This window comes from Rhipicephalus microplus, chromosome 6 (assembly GCF_043290135.1).
Source record: "Rhipicephalus microplus isolate Deutch F79 chromosome 6, USDA_Rmic, whole genome shotgun sequence".
NCBI classification, from domain to species: domain Eukaryota; kingdom Metazoa; phylum Arthropoda; class Arachnida; order Ixodida; family Ixodidae; genus Rhipicephalus; species Rhipicephalus microplus.
In genome coordinates, this window is record NC_134705.1 from 83,882,533 (window position 1) to 83,901,065 (window position 18,533).

Below are 18,533 nucleotides of genomic sequence, written 5' to 3' on the forward strand. Positions count from 1 at the left end.
ACGGGCCAGTCGCCCCACGGCCTCGAGCAGCGGTCACGCTCACGCTCGCGAAGACGCCCTGGCGATGACAAGCGCGACGTAGACGAGAGGACCGCTAGCAAGGACGCCCGGCAGCGCAGATCAAAACTGGTAGGGCAAAGCAGTGACAGTGACGCCCCGCCCCACGCGAAGTCCCAGAAGCTTGAGCAAGCGGGTGGGGGCAAACGGGACCCCCCGCCCAAGTCCTGAGAAGGCTACGCGCAGAACGAAGCGGCGCGCCTGTCCCGAGGGCTTCGCCACCTTCCCCCTCTCCCGCCTCGCCTCGCACTCCGCTCGCCCACTCCCCCACCCTCCGTTGTCCCACTCTCACCTGGCTGGGCCCTCTCCCCCATGGTGCAGCATCCTCCTCGCTCCTCCTCGCCCACGCTCCGCTGATGCACAGCCCACCGTGTTATCTCGCCCTTCAGCATTCCTTCTCGCCCCAAGCGAGACACCGCGCTTTAACTGACGGATCATGGCCACGCTGCGGTTCGCCACATTAAACATTCGCGGCTTTCGCGACAGGAATAAACAGACCGCTGTAGTGACGTTCGCCCGAACTAAGGGCATCGACCTCCTCTTTCTGCAGGAGACCAACTTCCGCTCCCCGCTTGATGTTACCTTATTCAGGCGCAACTGCCAAGTTGACGGCTTTTTTTCTTTAACATCCGCGAGGGCTTGCGGCGTTGGTGTCGTGTTCGTCACGGACAGGTTCCGGCGAAAGTCGCATTGTGTTTTTGGAGCGAATGGGCGCACGCTTGTGCTCGACGTTTTCGTCGACGGGTCCAAGGTGCGCTTCGTGAACGTTTATGCGCCGGTGACCAGATCGGACACAAATACCTACTTCAAGGAGCTGCACGGCCACCTGCTGGAGCCCGTCCCTTATGTCGTTCTCGGAGACTTTAACTGTGTCGTGGACTCCACAAGAGACATCCGGGGCCCAGGCCAAGGGGGCTCGACCTACCATGCCAAAGAGCTGGTGAAGATCCTCCGGCACCTGCGGCTCACGGACGCATGGGTACACGCACACGGCAACGAGTTCGTCCCCACTCGGACCTCGCGGACCACGGCCAGCAGACTCGACCAAGCCTACGTCCCCGAACGCCTTGTCCAATCCATCACGGCGTGCGAAGTCCTCGCCCTCCCCGAAGGGCTCTCGGACAGAACGGATCATCTCCCGTTGGTAACAACGGTGAGGGGGACACCTGGCCATCACCAGAGAAATGAAGCCTGGCGCCTCGATCCGGCACTCATCCAAGACCGCACGAGTGCTCCGAGAATATCCGCGTATTTGGAGGAGACCATTGAGGCTACCCCCTGCACTAGCCCGGCTGTATGGGACGACTTGAAAGCGAGATGAAGAGCATTCCTGCAAGAAGAAGGCAGCCTGAGGAAGAAGCGCATCACAAGACAAATGAACGAGATACTCCGCCGCATGCGGATAGTACAGAGCCCGGACAACCTCACGGCATGCACGCGCGACTACCTCCACTCGCTTCAAGTTCAGCACGATCGCCTCTTCCGGGAATACGCGCGCAACCCACGCGAACAAGGGACCCCTGTGGGGGAACCAGCGGGACCAGCTTTAACTGAAGCACGTGGAAACGGCTCCCTGCGAATAGTAGAGGTGCAACGTCCTGATGGCAGCCTCACTTCGGACCCCGCCGAGATAGAAACGGTGTTTCGAAACTACTTTGAGACTGTCTTCCACGAGCCGGATTCATGCGGCCCTTTTCCAGAGGCAACTCTCATGGACAGTCTGTGTGCGCACCTGCCCCGACTCGCCGAAGACGAGTGCACAGTCTTGTGTGGCGCAGCAACGGAGGAGGAACTCCGCACAGCCATCCGAGCCATGCCGCCGAACTCGGCTCCTGGTACTGACGGCCTCACGGCCAGTTTCTACATGACCTTTTTCGATGTTCTGTGTGCCCCGCTCCTGGCCATGGTTAACTTCGTCCTTCAGCAGCACATAAAACCCGACTCTTTCAGCGCGGGGCGCATCGCCCTTATCCTCAAGGACGGTGCACCTCCATGTGAACTGTCATCATGGCGCCCGATCTCCCTACTTAATGTAGACTACAAGATCGTGGCGTCCATACTTAACACCAGACTGAGGACCTTCCTGCCAGATTTGATAGCCCCCCACCAGGCCTGCGCCGTGCCTGGCCGATCTATGTTCGCCAATCTTACGGCCACTAGAGACGTTTTCGAATACGCGGCCCTAAAGAGAGTCACGGGTGCCTTCCTGTCCCTCGACCAAGCCAAGGCCTTTGACAGGGTTAGGCACACGTACCTCTTTGAAGTGCTTCGCCGGTTCGGGCTCCCGCAGGAGTTGGTGACTGTCATCAAGCTCCTGTACTCTGACCTGCGCAGCTGCGTCGTGCTGAACGGCAGGACGACGGCCTTTTTTCGGTACACGAGAGGCATTAGGCAAGGGTGCCCCTTGGGCCCAACGCTGTTCACACTCTCGATCGAGCCCCTGCTGACAACCTTGGCCAGCGACGAGTGCATCCGAGGCCTGCCAATGACCGGTACCGAAGAGTTAAGAGTCCTGGCGTTTGCCGACGACATATCTCTCTTCATCAAGGACGCGCGAAGCCTCGACCGCTTCCGCTGTGTATTCAAGCTGTACGGTGAGGCGTCAGGAGCCGAGCTAAATGAGAGGAAGAGCCGAGCACTGCTCTTCGGCCCGTTTCCTCCTGAAGCGCTGGGCGACATAGAACCGGTCAGCACGGTCAAGGTCCTCGGCGTCTATTTTACCCGGGAAGGCGTCGACACTTCAACTTGGGCGCGCGTCATAGACAGGGCTGCGCAGCTCACAGAGCGTGCAAAACTGCTCAACTTGAGCCTGCGTGAGAAGGCTGTTGCAATGAAGACAAGCGTCCTGGCCTTGGCCTCCTACGTGAGCAGGGTGACGGTCATGCCGGCGCGGGTTGCCACTCGACTCGCCATGTTAGCCAATGAACTGCTGTGGGGCAGGACACCACCCCCTGTCAAACGAGCCCTCCTCCAGCTGGAGGTTAAGCAGGGAGGGCTAGGCCTTCCGCACGCGCTCACCTCGAGCAAAGTGCTCGCCTTGAAGACGCTTCGCAAGGTGGCGCAAGCAGGCGACTACGTCGGGAGAGGCCTGCTGCTATATTGGAGCGGCCCGTCAAACAGTTGGCTGGATGCCGGTCAACACTCCGGCCCGCACGCCGAATCGCCCTCGCCCTTTTACAAGGCGGCAGCAGCGACGGCACGCATGCTGCGCAAGGAAGTGCCGAATTGTGACCCCGACGCGGAGCACCCGGCCCGCATAGTGGAGGCACTTACGGCAGGCCAGCTGAGCGACGAGGACCGGCGACGAGCGGAGCAAGCTAGGCGCGACCTTTCCCTGTTGCATTCCCTGCTACCCTGCGAAATTCAGGATTTTCTTTGGAAGAAGGCGTGGGAGGTCCTCCCCACTAGACACCGCTTAAAGAGGCTAGGCATTGTGCCCGACGACCGCTGCCCAAACTGCCGGGAGTCGGAAACACAAAAGCACGCCTTGCTTGAATGTTCGTCCGCGCGGCCTGTCTGGCGTATGGTGGCGCATTGCTTTGGGATCCGCCCCCCACCAGGACATAAACGCAACAAAGGGGCGTTTGCACGGCTTGTGACCGCTTGCACTCTTTTTGTAGTGTGGCAACGTCGCTCGCTCACGGAAGCGCGGCGACAGCCAGTTCGGGCGGCGCCACCTGCCGTCGCACGTATAAGAAGGTTGGTGTGAGAGCTCCTCTCCCGGGAACTCGAGGCCAGCGGAGAGGAGATGTTTCTCCGCCGCTGGCACACGAAGTTCTACTTTTTGAGAGAAGGCAAACTGGTCGCTCCGATTGTGAACCACTAACCCCACTCGGTTTTGGGCGTCGCTCAACTCAAAAGCGACACATATGTGGCTACCGACCATGGTGACCCCCCCTCGCCCCTCTCCCCAGACACACCCGTGATCATGAAGTTTTTTTTACCCTGGTGACGAACTTGTCTTGATATTGTGTAGTGCCGCTGGCGCCGCTCGTAGGCATCAAGGCGCCACTGTTCATTGTATATATGTAAATAAACCCCCTACCTGTTTCTGTCACAAATATTCGTTAAGTGTATGAGTATATACGCTGAGAATTCTATTTTTGTACTTTCATATATTTTGATGTTTGTTAATGTCATCACGCATGTACATATGTATTTAGATATCGCGCCTTCCCCTACCCCCCCCCCCCCCACCACTCTGTATATCACTTATGTTAAACACACCGGTTTAAAGGTGTTTTTTCCCCAAATAACTGACATTCATGAGTGTAACGATGTACATAGGCTACGCATCGCATTTGTAATCCCTTCATGTAAATGTGCACCTGTGTACATATAACGTGTTTTCGAAACTGTATATGCACATCAATGTACCTGTTTTTGTCTGAAGTTCAATAAACTTCTCTTTGTGTAGTATCTGTTCTTATCAGCCTAATATAAGCTGACCCACTTTGATCCTCTGGCCTAGGTCGAGAGGCGTCCCCTCCCGGGGACTCGGCCACCCCGGGAAGGCGACGACGTTCCTGGCTGCGCCTGCCCTTGCGGAGGGGCACCTGCTGCTGCTGCTGACCGGCTGAGCTTCCCGTTCTCGGACCTTCGACGTGGCGGACCTGCTGACCCGGGAGGCCTTGGACGTCCTGGCTGGCCCTGGCGACCCCCGGATGCTGGACGGCGGTTGGTGAGAGTCTACAGCTCGTTTCTCTGCTTGGCTCTTCGCCTGCCGCCTGCTGCATGCCCGGCCCGGTCGTCACCGCCTGCTGACGACGTCATCAGGCCACGGTCACCATCGTGACCGCACCGCCGTCGTCGCCCACCGCCCGGCCCACCTGGTCCTGCCTGGCCTTGCTGTTGCCGTCCTGTCCTGCTGCCTGCCGGGACCGCCGCCATGGATCCTGCCCGCCCGAGTTCCGCGAGGGGCCGTCGTGCCAGGAGGCGCCACGCTGCTGCCCCCACTGGCTCCCCGGCACCACCCCCTCCTCAGCGACCTCGGCGCGGGACTCCGGGTTCTCCCGCGGCGGGCCCTTCATCGCCGGCGTCGACTGCGTCGCCCTCGTCGGGACCGGCTGGTTCCGAAGCACCGGCGTCCTCACGCCCTTCTGCCCCGGTGCAACCACGCCAGCCGGCCCTGGACGGCGACGTTCTGTGGGTTTATCTCCCGGCCCCGGCGGAGCTGCAGTGCCCGGTCGACAACTGCAGTATGAGGTACAGCGGGGCCGCTTGGACGTCTCGCGCGCAGTCGGTCCGCCGCCACGTAGAGTTCGAGCACGGCGTTCGCGTGCGCGAACGAATCTACGTGTGCACGGTGTGCGACGCGCCGCTCACGTCCAGGCCCTCGTACCACCGCTGCCTGGCAAGGGCCACGCTCGTTCCATCGTCGGAGACGCCTCGCCGTCGCTGTGGCATGTGCGACGCCACGTTTACTACCAAGCGCGGCCTGGCCAATCACCTGCGATGCCACGTCGACCAGGCTGGGCCGTCCGGCGCCGCTCGCGAGCGCGCACCTGCCCGGCGTGTGCGCCACGTCAGCTCATCATCGTCTGACACGTCATCGTCCGGATCGGGTTCCTCGTCGCCGCCAGCAGCACCCCGGGCTTCGCGACGCCTCAGGGGCCTATCGCCCTCTGACGCCTCACCTCCGGTGCGGCCCTCGTCTTCTCCGGCCGCCAGATCGGGTGCCTCTTCGCCCGCGTCGGTCGGCGAACCGTCTGCCTTCGTGTACCAGTCGTCCAGCGGTTCGTCGACGTCCGTGGGCTTGGCCCCCGTCCCCGGTTCGCCGGCACCATCACCTGCCGCAAGCCCGGCCCCCTCCGAGCAGCCCTTGCGTGACGCCGGAGGCACGTCTTCACCTACGCCGCAGATAGGGGTCCCGACGCCTGCCGGCGTTCCCGTGGCCTCGCCCGTTCTAGGGTCACCACGGTCGCCGGATCCTGCGTCGCCACAAAGACCTCCGTCGTCCGCCAGGCAAGTCCTGGTACCGTACGACTTCGGGCCCTCGTCGTCGTCAGATGGCGCGTCTCCTGCCCCGCGCGGCTCGTCGGCGGCTTCGCCCGTTGGCGACGCCGCGTTTCTGCTCGACGACGACGACACCATCTCCTACGACGTCGCGGTGTCTTCGCCGCCGCTCGATGCCGGGTCGTCCCCGGTCGTTCTGCCCGGGTCCCCGGTGTCTCCGGCCTCCTCTCCGTCGCCACCCGCGTCCGTGGACGAGGCCGCGGCGGATCCCGACGACGTACAGGAGCAACCCGAGTCCGACCCCGCGACCCTCCGGATGCCACCGGACCACACGCGCCTCCTCGAGGACCAGGCACGCCTGCTCCGCTCCTTGCTGCGGGACCCGCCCACCGACGAGTCATGGGCCCAATGCGAGGAAGCATGGACGCGGGCCGTCGCCTTGGCTGTCGAGGCGGTGCGTCTCCCACCGGTGCGTCCTGGTCGCCAACGCCGCCAGCCCGACCCAACGAACGCGGTCGACATACAGCGGCTGTACCGCCGCAACCGTCGACGCGCGGTTCGGCTAATCCTGGAGGGACAACCCCAGACGTGCGCCATCCCGCTCCAGGATCTGCAGGACCATTGGGGACGCACGTGGTCGGTCCGCCAAGCCGACTCTACCCTTCTTCTGGGAAGAGAACCGGCCCCGGTGGGAGTAGACACGACCAACTTTTCACCGGACGAGGTGTTCGGGCGTTTGCGCAAGTCCGAGAGCACGGCCCCCGGAGCAGACCGTCTTACCTACCACCATTGGCGAACGGTCAACCCGGAGGCACGGTTCCTGGCGGCGCTCTTCAACGCCTGTCTACACCACAGACGCACGCCCGACTCTTGGAGGACAACTAGAACCGTCCTCATTTTCAAGAGAGGAGACCCCCAGGTCCCGTCCAACTGGCGGCCCATAGCCCTTGGCTGCACGGCTGCGAAGCTTTATGCTAAGTGCCTTGCAGCCCGGCTCCAGGCCTGGATGATCGAGCACGCCGTGCTGTCAAAGTGCCAGAAGGGCTTCCTTCCGCACGACGGCGTGTTCGAGCTTAACTACATCTTACAACGCAGGCTCGACATCGCCCGGTCGGGAGGCCCCGACCTGTGTGCGGCGCTCTTGGACTTCAACAACGCGTTTGGATCCGTCCCGCACCGGGCTTTGCTCGACGCCCTGACCGGTGCTGGCGCCGGCCCCGTGTTTACGGAGGTAATCGGCGACCTTTACAGGGACAACACCACCTGCATCCTGGTGGCCGAGGGAACAACCGAGCCGATCCCGATCCTGGCAGGGCTGCGTCAGGGTTGCCCACTAAGTGGAATTTTATTTAACTTAGTGATTGACCCGGTCATCCGCGCAGTGCAGGGTGAAGGTTCCGACCACAAGATCCTTGCCTACGCGGACGACCTGACTCCCCTGGCCTCGACCCCACGCCGACTCCAGCAGCGCATCAACCGGATCGAGACCCTCGCCGCATCCCTGGGCCTGTCCTTGAATCCGTCGAAGTGCGCGTCTTTCCACATGGTCGGATCGACACCTGTGGGGATGCGCACGACGGAGTTCACAGTCTCGGGCGTTCCCATCTCGGTACTGCGCGACTTCGAGCCGCAGCGGTACTTGGGACGACCCATCGGCTTCCGGATCCCCTCCGGCTCCGGTTCCGCCGTCGAGTCCGCCATCGCCCAAGCCCGGGCGATCATGTCATCGATGTTGGCGCCGTGGCAGCGTCTGGACGCCCTCCGGACCTTCGTCTACCCGGCGCTCAACTTCCCGATGAGGTGCGGGGTCCTTTCGACGACGGACTGGCGCCGACTGGACGATGCCATTCGGCCGCTGGTAAAGCGCACGCTTTACCTCCCGACCAACGCGGCCACCAACTATATCTACGGTTCCGCCCCTGGTGGTGCCGTCGGGATCCCGGTCGCGGCGGAGCTTAGCCAACTCTGCCGCATCGACTCGGCCTACAAGCTCCTGACGTCCCCCGACACCGAGCTGCGGCAGATGGCCTTGGAAGACGCCTATGCAACCGCCACTGCCCGCCTCGGTTGGGAGGTCACCCGCTTCGAGTTGGAGTCATACCTCGGCGGATCGCTTGAGGACGGGTTCGGGGTCCCGGCCAACCAGTTACGGTCCGTGTGGACGAATGCCCGTAAGGCGTCCCGCCAGTACAACGTCGCCTGGACCCTGGATCCTGGCGGCGTTCGGCTCACCTGTGGCGACGCGACGATAACTCCGCAGCACCGATGCCGCGTCATGCGGACGCTGCGTGAGATACTGGCCAGACAACGGGACCGCGCCCTGCACGACCTCCCCAACCAAGGGAAGGTGCTGGCCTGCGTGGCGGCTGATCGCGCCAGTTCCCACTTCATGCGGACGGGCGCCTTCACCAACTTCGCGGACTGGCGGTTCGTGCACAGGGCCCGCCTGAACCTGCTCCCACTCAACGGCGCTCGCATGTGGGGCGCACCGGACAGGGACCAGCGGTGCCGCATCTGCGGGTACCTGAGGGAGACGCTGCCGCATGTGGTGTGCCACTGCATGCCTCGCAGTGCACTCTACCGGGCCCGCCACGACGCCATCGTCAACCGTGTCCGGACCGCCGCCTCCCGCGAGTTCACGGTGGCCTTCGAAAACCAGGCCGTCGGAGACCCGGGCCTGCGTCCGGATCTCGTCCTGGTGCGTGGCGAAGAGGCAATTGTCATCGACGTCACGTGCCCGTTCGAGAATACGCCGGATGCATTCGAGAACGCCCGTAACGCCAAGCTGGCTCATTACGAGCCGGTGGTGGCGTTTCTCCGTCGCCGGTACCAGCGGGTCACCATGGACGCCGTCATCGTGGGAGCCCTCGGCGCGTGGGACTCAAGGAACGACCGTGTGCTTCGCCGCATATGTTCGCGTCCCTATCTGCGCCTATTTAAGAAACTCTGCGTTAGTGAAGTGATTGCCGCATCACGAGGCATATATCACGAACACTTACGGCAGTCAAATTAAACTGTGTGCGTGCGCGTCCCTAGAACAATGCAAATGCATTAACATTATATAATCTGGTTGAACTCGTTCCCGACCATGTGCAAACTCCCCAAGTGCGTCCTTGCAAGTGACCTGAAAGTGTCGATTCTAAAGCGCCATTTCATGTTTTGGCTATCAGGCTAACATCAATTATGTCGCGGGAAAAGCTATGTCTAATAGTTGGACTCATTCACTTACGGCCCCATGAAACATCAATAAAATGTATCTGTTCTTATCGCAGTTAACAGTTAACATCGCAGTTGAAGCTCTTGGGGCAATACCGGCAGGGATGGTAAGGCTCGTTCGAGGCAGGACCCGGGCAGTCGTGGCGGGCGGACAGCGAATTCAACTGGGCATCACAGGCGACGCACCGGTAGAGACGCCCCGTTGGCCGAACCCCGTGCTTATGCTCCATGTGGGACCGCCACGCGGACAGTCGGAGCGAGACTGATGTGCGGGCTTGGCAGCCCGCGCAACAGGGATAGGGACAACGAAGGATCCCAGGCACCGGCAGGTACACCGTCATGATGCCCTGGTGAATGACGGGCGGTCGTGAGCGAGGAGGGCCCGACGCTGCCGCTGAAACGCCAGTAGGCGCGGGGGTGCCAGGACGAGGCCGCTGGGCCGGCGGCGGCGCCGGTGTGCTCATCCCCGAAGGGGGAGCGGGACGCCGCCGGCGGCTACCGGAACCCAGGAAGAGCGCCTCGACGGACACGGCAGGTGGCCGGCAGGGGGTAGGCATGGCCAGGCAGTGACTTCTCCAGGACCTCGTGGACGGACGTCCGGGCAGGAAGGCCGGGGCGAGGACGACGTCGGCGAAGTGGTCACGATGACTGGGGTCCGTTGGTGTCACCAGCAGGCATTGGCGACCGGACCGGGAGTGGCAGGCAAGAAAAGGCTCGTAGACTCTCACCACTCCCGGAGGGCGTCTTCTCCCGCTGGCTGGACTGGAACGCCTGGTCGGTCGGTGTCCACGTCCCCGTGGCTTGATGTCCGGGCCGGTAGGCTCGGACGACGACGGCGATGAAGTGGTCACGAAGACCAGGGCCCGTGGGTGTCGTCAGCAGGCATTGACGACCTTTCTCGACCTTTCTCTACCTGGTCTCACCGCACAGCTGACACGGCAATCCTCTTTCAACGACCTGTGGCCCCCGAACCTGTGAATATGGCGTCTTTCTCGGCAGACGAGGTCCTTCTCCGGCTTCGCAAATCAGAGAATACATCTCCTGGCTCCGACAGGCTCACCTATCGACACTGGAAGTCCGTCGACCCAGAAGCTAAATTCCTGTCTGCCCTGTTTAACGCCTGTATTCACCACCGTCGAACACCTGGCTCATGGCGGACCTCAAGGACAATAATAATTCACAAGAGAGGGGACCCTTCGATTCCTGGTAATTGGCGACCGATAGCACTTGGAAGTACAGCCTCAAAACTATACGCCAAGTGCTTGGCAGCCCGACTACAAAAATGGATTACGGACCATCAAGTTCTTTCCCATTGCCAAAAGGGCTTCCTACCGCACGATGGGGTATTCGAGCTCAATTATGTGTTCCAGCACAGGTTCGACGTGGCAAGAGCTGGTGGCCCGGACTTCTGTGCAGCACTACTGGATTTCAAAAATGCTTACGGGTCCGTACCCCATCAGGCCCTCTTCGACGCTCTATGGGGAGCTGGTGCTGGAGACACATTCACTGAGATAATCGCAGATCTCTACCGCGATAACAATACCCTCATCGTCGCAGCTGAAGGAGTAACAGAGCCGGTACCTATTCGATCAGGTCTCCGCCAAGGTTGCCCCCTATCGGGGTTGCTTTTTAACCTCGTCGTGGACCCGATCATTCGTGGCGTACAGGGCGATGAAGACGACCATAAAATTCTCGCATACGCAGACGACCTCACGCCGCTGGCCGACTCCCCTTCCCTCCTACAGCAGCGAATTGACACGGTGGAGTCCCTAGCTGGTCCTCTTGGACTAGCTTTAAATCCATCAAAGTGCTCTACTGTGCATATGAGTGGCATGACCCCCGTCGGAATGCGTCCTACCGTATTCCAGGTGTCCGGCGTTCCTGTCTCAGCACTCGAGAACTCCGAGCCACTGCGTTTCTTGGGACGCCCGGTGGGTTTCCGCCTTCCAGCTAGGACCGGTTCTTCACCTGTGGACGACGCCATCTGCCAAGCGAGGGCCCTCTTCTCCTCTCTACTTGCCCCCTGGCAGCGCATCGATGCACTGAAGTCTTTCGTGTACCCGGCCCTAAACTTCGCAATGCGATGCGGGGTACTTGGCAAGTCCGACTGGCGCCGTCTCGACGACGCTATACGGCCACTTGTCAAACGAACCCTCTACGTGCCGACCAACGCGTCCACCCATTACGTCTACGGGAGCTCTGCTGGCGGGGCAGTTGCCATACCTGTGGCTGCCAAGTTAAGCGACATCTGCCGCGTCGACTCGGCATTTAAACTCCTCACGACGTCTGATCGGTGCTTGCGCGAGTTGGCACTCTCCGACGCCTATGGCATCGCCTCGACACGACTCGGATGGGAGGCGACCCGATTCGAACTCGAGGCTTATCTGTCCGGCGACCTCCAAGGAGTTCAGTCCACACCTGCCACACAGCTTCGTTCCGTGTGGACGGAGGCCCGCAAGGCGTCCCGGCGGTTACACGTCTCGTGGTCGTTGAGCCCCGACCACGTCACCATCACGTGCGGCGACGTCACCCTACCGCCTTCACATCGCAACCGCGTCATGCGGTCTCTGCGAGATGTACTCGCCACAGATCGCGACAACGCCCTACATGCACAATCCAACCAAGGCAAGGTCATGGCTTGCGTCTCGGCGGATCGGGCCAGTTCTCATTTCATGCGGAGTGGAGCGTTCACACACTTCGCGGACTGGCGCTTCATCCACCGAGCGCGTCTGAACCTACTACCTCTCAACGGTTCGGTCATGTGGGGTCCCGCCGACCGCGATCAGCGTTGCCGGGTCTGCGGATACCAACGTGAGACTTTACCGCATGTGTTGTGCCACTGCATGACACACAGTGCCATGTATCAGGCGCGGCACAACGCGGTGGTCAAACGCCTACGTACAGCAGCAACCCGTCAATTCACGGTGGCTTACGAGAACCGGTTCGTCGGCGACACTGGCCTACGCCCTGACCTGGTCGTTGTGCGCGGCGAGGAGGCCTTGGTGATTGACGTGGCTTGTCCATTCGAAAACACACCAGAGGCCTTCTCGAACGCCCGCAACGACAAGCTCGCCAAGTACGAACCCGTCGCTGCCTACCTCCGCCGACGCTACCAGAGAGTGACGGTGGCCGCGGTCATCGTTGGAACACTTGGCGCCTGGGATCCGGCCAACGACCAAGTCCTGAGGCGACTGTGCTCCAGATCTTATCTGCGCCTGATGAAGAAACTTTGCGTCAGTGAGGTGGTGGCGGCGTCTCGGTCCGTTTACCACACCCACGTCGGCCACGGCCGCAACTGACAGTAATCTACCACTACGAAGCCTGGTCCCCTCCTTGATCAACTGATCACCACCATCAAATCGCAACACATGGGTTCCTGTCCGGCACAAGTTCCCTGGTCGCAGTGTTCCTGAAAACACCACATCCGGAGCCTACCTGGTGCTTTTCTTGACCCTGGACTACGTCTCACAGGGTTCAACTTCTGGCATCACTGTTCTGGGGCACTTTCCTGCCGTCGGTCCTGGTCTCACCAAAATCACAAACGAGTGCATTTACAGTCACTAGAAGACTTGTATTGAACATCAATAAAAGCACTCTGTTCTTATCAGCTTAATATCTGATACGGATCCTATTTGGATCCAAGATATTAAACTTATTTTTGTGATGCGGCGGAGTGCTTGAAGCTTGCTTCACCTCCGCCACGGGTTGGCCCGGTATTGCACTACCTCCGGGATCGGCCCACTCAACCCCTGCGGGGTGAGTTCGACAATAAATTCAATGATAGAAGGAGTGTTCGGATTTACCCATGATACCGGGGTAAACGGCGTGGGTGCGTCGAGTGTCCGAGACGGTGGCGGCACGCCGCCCCGGCTGACGCGGTATTCGCGTGCAGGGAGTGCGCTAGCTGTGTTTACACTTACGATTGCTCTGGGAAAATAAATGTTTCCGTGTGTATTTCATATATGGAGGGTCTCTTTTATTTTGTTATGTTCACACGTACATACTCAAGTTTCTTATTTTTTTTAACATTCCTACTCATATTAATAAAACTATTGAGGAAATTATCATTACTGTTTCGGAGGAAAGCTAGAAGTGTGTATACGATGTGTATGCATGTGCGATGTGTATGTATGTATGTATGTGTGTAGAAGTGTGTATGTATGTGCCAAGCTATTTCCGCTTTTCGAATTCACCCGTTTCGCAACGAAAAATAAAAAAGCCTCTAGAAAATGGGGTTTGGTTGGTGTTTCTGTTTACAGTTGCAGTGGCAAGCGAAGGCATTTTTATTTCACATCTTCACGCGGCGTCTGACGTAGATGCGTAGACGCGTGCTCTCGCCACGTCTACGCATCTACACTATTCCCCATCACAAATTAAAATCGCAAAGAACGCCACAGGACCCACTCCGCACACACCTGCTGTACGGTGGAGCGGCAAAGCCCCGATGTGCTTTTCCTATGTCCACTGACCTTTGGGGTTTGACGTCCCAAAACCACCATATGATTATGGGAAAATTTCGACCACCTGGGGTTCTTTCACGTGCACCCTAATCTGAGCACAGGGAAATGCAGCCGCCGCGGCCGGGATTCGATCCCACCACCTGCGGGTCAGCAGCCGAGTACCTTACGGCCATCAGACCACCACGGCGGGCATCGCCTTGTTGATCAAACACTTCATTTCTGAACACCATCTCATACCAGCTCATCCACCGTTGGCTCTCGTTAATTACAACGAACATCCTCGCACGCTCACCTCAATGGAATTGCCAGTTGCTGGAAGTTCCAAGAAAATTGCGCACTAGACGTACGGACGCACCACGCACGTACCTGAAGCGACGTGGACACCAGGACGCGTGAGATCACGCCCCGGGCGCGCTTTGCCTCCGTACCCACTCGTCACTCCTCACAGCTTCACTAAGCCGAGTATGTAGAAGTCGAAGAAGCAGAACAACAAACCAGCCAATCCCCCACAGTGGGTGTGAGCCACAAGTGAAGGTCAACAAAAACAAGCAACACCAGCGAGCGCAGTGACGAAGCTATCGTAATGGGGCGAAATAATCCACGAATATGGCTGCACGTTGACGCACGGTCGCATTTGTGCAACCACCCGTGTCTCCCGAAGACCGTCTGTCGCGAGTCTTCGACGAAAAGCGCAGGCGAGTACTTCTCCACTGATTTCCGCGACCACTTGACGACCGCCTTCGGCCGCCTCATGTCCGTCCGGCACGATCGACGGAGCGCCGCACCAGCGCCTCGTACACGCCACCATAGCACTCCTACCCCTCGGAATCAGCAAAACTCGGACGTTTTCGACCACGACAGACAGAACCTGCCGGCCCGTTGAACGCTTGAACGACATCGCAGCGGCAAGTCGCACACTCACGTTCCGTCACCCTCTGCCACATGATCCTTCATTCACCGGCTTCACAACCCACGCGGTAGACGTTTCGCACGCATTCCCGGGTCTGCCTTTCACGGCAGGACCTTCGTCGACCTCGGTGCGGTGTTCCGCCACGTCGGAACTTGCAAGGCATATGTTGAGCGTGCTGAAGCAGCCAAAGGCACCACCTTTTTGCCGATGATTGTGGGCGTCGTTGCAGAGGCGTTGCTTGGGCAGCCGGCGTAGAAGCCATGTTGGATGGGTGACGTATTCACATTTTGCACAGTCATTTTTTTTCCTTCCAGACTTTGGTGCTCGAGTTGGACATGTACACTATGCATCAGTTTTTAAAACAAGTGCTGTAGCATCCCTCGCGACATGCCTGATAATGTTCGCCGGCAAGCATTTGGTGTGACGTCATGGGCGCATAGAGAGTACGCATGCAAGCAAGCACGCGTGGCTTCGACCTCTGGGAAAAAGAAGGTTTCAGTTTTAACATGTTTGTAAGCGAAACTAGAAACTTCAAGCGGACTGGGGATAAAAGCAATGCCGTGAAGCCAGCGCTGCCGCTGTCGGTGCACAATGCTGGTTGTGCATGGGTGGACGTCGGAATTGCTTTGCTACTGTTTGCCCGGCTTTTGGCCAGAACTAAGTACGAGGTGTGAAAGAATGGATTTTAATTACGTGCTAATGAATTGCATCGCTTCTCGGCCTTTTGGCTAAGATCAAAGTGTAGTACACGTGGATCTCCCACTTTGATCTTTACAACCAAAGGTCGAGAACGGTCCCTCCCGGGGAGCCGGCCGCCCTGGAAGGTCCCCCCCCCCTGGTCGCACGCAGCTACGCTGTTCCTGGGTCCACCTGGTTCCTCGGCCCTGCTGCACCTTCGAAGGAGTCTCCGGCCATCTACCGACGCGGCGGGCCCACCAGCAGGAGCAGACGCCCTCCGGGAGTGGTAAGAGTCCACGAGCCTTTTCTTGCCTGCCACTCCCGGCCCGGTCGTCAATGCCTGCTGACGACACCCACGGGCCCCGGTCCTCGTGACCACTTCATCACCGCCGTCGTCGGAGCCTACCGGACCGGACATCAAGCCACGGGGACGTGGACACGGACCGACCGGGCGTTCCAGTCAAGCCAGCGGGAGAAGACGCCCTCCGGGAGTGGTGAAAGTCTACAAGCCTTTCCTTGCTTGCCACTCCCGGTCCGGTCGCCAATGCCTGCTGGTGACACTAACGGACCCCGGTCTTCGTGACCACTTCGCCGTCGCCGACGCCCCGGCCTTCCTGTCCGGACGTCCGTCCACGAGGACCTGGAGAAGTCCCTGCCTGGCCATGCCTGCCCCCCGCCGGCCACCTGCCGTGTCCGTCGAGCCGCTCTTCCCGGGTTCCGGTAACCGTCGGCGGCGTCCCGCTCCTCCTTCGGGGACGAGCACACCGGCGCCCCCGCCGGCCCAGCGGCCTCGTCCTGGCACACCCGCGTCTACTGGCGTTTCAGCGGCAGCATCGGGCCCTCCTCGCTCCCGACCGCCCGTCATTCACCAGGGCATCATGACGGTGTACCTGCCGGTGCCTGGGATCCTTCGTTGTCCGTATCCCTGTTGCGCGGGCTGCCAAGCCCGCACATCAGTCTCGCTCCGACTGTCCGCGTGGCGGTCCCACATGGAGCAGAAACACGGGGTTCGGCCAACGGGGCGTCTCTACCGGTGCGTCGCCTGTGATGCCCGGTTGAATTCGCTGTCTGCCCGCCACGACTGCCCGGGTCCTGCCTCGAACGAGCCTTACCACCCCTGCCGATATTGCCCGAAGAGCTTCAATTGCGATCGCTCCTTGGCCCGGCACACCTTGGCACGGCATGCGCAAGAGGAGTCCACTCCATTTGTACCTCTTCGCCCGCCACGGCAGCCTACGGCGACTCCCTCTAGTTCCTCTGGCACAGAGACCACACCATCTCCCGGACCAGCTCTTTCAGGTACAGCTCACCGAGTCCAACAGGAAGTACAGGTTACAGAAACCGTTTCCCGGCCTCGAAGACGTCGTGGAGGCAAGTCTTCTACATCGACGCCATCCTCGAGTACGGGTTCGGTCTATAGCACTTCGGCTACCGGTTCTCCGTCGGCTTCACGGTCTACAGTGTCTTCCACACCGGACAACACAGCAACCACTTCTAATTCCGGTTATACGACGCCTCGACCGCTACCTTCGGATCCCGGACCGCCAACGCCCGTGCCACCCGACCAATCCACATCTGGCGAGACAACTGTTACGCCTGGTACGTCAGCTCATCCGACTATCTCTCCAGATTCATCGACCTCTCGTTCGAGTTCCCCTTCATCTTCACTCCCGGAACGGACCGATGACCCTGACGAGGCGGTTAACGATGACGACGCCCCTGACGTACCAGTGGATGACCCGGCAATGGACATGCCACCAGACAACACGGCTCTGCTTGCACAGCAAGTACAATCACTCCGTTCCACACTGCGTAATCCACCAACGCAGGATTCCTGGGCGATATGTGACCAGGCGTGGACACAAGCCGTTACCATAGCTACGGAGGCTGTTCGTCTCCCTCCCGTAGTACCTGGTCGGTCCCCACGCTCGATCAACCCCGAGAATGCTACGGACATCCAGCGATTATACCGCCGGAATCGTCGTCGTGCTGTGCGACTGATACTGGAAGGTCCTCCCCGGTCCTGCGACATACCACTTCAGGAACTCCAGGATCATTGGGGCTCTACCTGGTCTCACCACACAGCTGACACGACAACCCTCTTTCAAAGACCTGTGGCCCCCGAACCTGTGAATATGGCGTCTTTCTCGGCAGACGAGGTCCTTCTCCGGCTTCGCAAATCAGAGAATACATCTCCTGGCTCCGACAGGCTCACCTATCGACACTGGAAGTCCGTCGACCCAGAAGCTAAATTCCTGTCTGCCCTGTTTAACGCCTGTATTCACCACCGTCGAACACCTGACTCATGGCGGACCTCAAGGACAATATTAATTCACAAGAGAGGGGACCCTACGATTCCTGGTAATTGGCGACCGATAGCACTTGGAAGTACAGCCTCAAAACTATACGCCAAGTGCTTGGCAGCCCGACTACAAAAATGAATTACGGACCATCAAGTTCTTTCCCATTGCCAAAAGGGCTTCCTACCGCACGATGGGGTATTCGAGCGCAATTATGTGTTCCAGCACAGGTTCGACGTGGCAAGAGCTGGTGGCCCGGACTTCTGTGCAGCACTACTGGATTTCACCAATGCTTACGGGTCCGTACCCCATCAGGCCCTCTTCGACGCTCTACGGGGAGCTGGTGCTGGAGACACATTCACTGAGATAATCGCAGATCTCTACCGCGATAACAATACCCTCATCGTCGCAGCTGAAGGAGTAACAGAGCCGGTACCTATTCGATCAGGTATCCGCCAAGGTTGCCCCCTATCGGGGTTGCTTTTTAACCTCGTCGTGGACCCGATCATTCGTGGCGTACAGGGCGATGAAGACGACCATAAAATTCTCGCATACGCAGACGACCTCACGCCGCTGGCCGACTCCCCTTCCCTCCTACAGCAGCGAATTGACACGGTGGAGTCCCTAGCTGGTCCTCTTGGACTAGCTTTAAATCCATCAAAGTGCTCTACTGTGCATATGAGTGGCATGACCCCCGTCGGAATGCGTCCTACCGTATTCCAGGTGTCCGGCGTTCCTGTCTCACCACTCGAGAACTCCGAGCCACTGCGTTTCTTGGGACGCCCGGTGGGTTTCCGCCTTCCAGCTAGGACCGGTTCTTCACCTGTGGACGACGCCATCTGCCAAGCGAGGGCCCTCTTCTCCTCTCTACTTGCCCCCTGGCAGCGCATCGATGCACTGAAGTCTTTCGTGTACCCGGCCCTAAACTTCGCAATGCGATGCGGGGTACTTGGCAAG

At 59.6% G+C, this 18,533-nt stretch overlaps 1 non-coding gene across 1 annotated transcript; it reads left to right on the plus strand.

Moving 5' to 3' along the window:
• The first annotated feature begins 12,792 nt into the window (after positions 1–12,792).
• Positions 12,793–12,975, plus strand: LOC142766265 (U2 spliceosomal RNA). The gene has a single exon (XR_012884449.1). It is a non-coding gene; the product is annotated as a U2 spliceosomal RNA (small nuclear RNA).
• Positions 12,976–18,533: the final 5,558 nt, after the last annotated feature.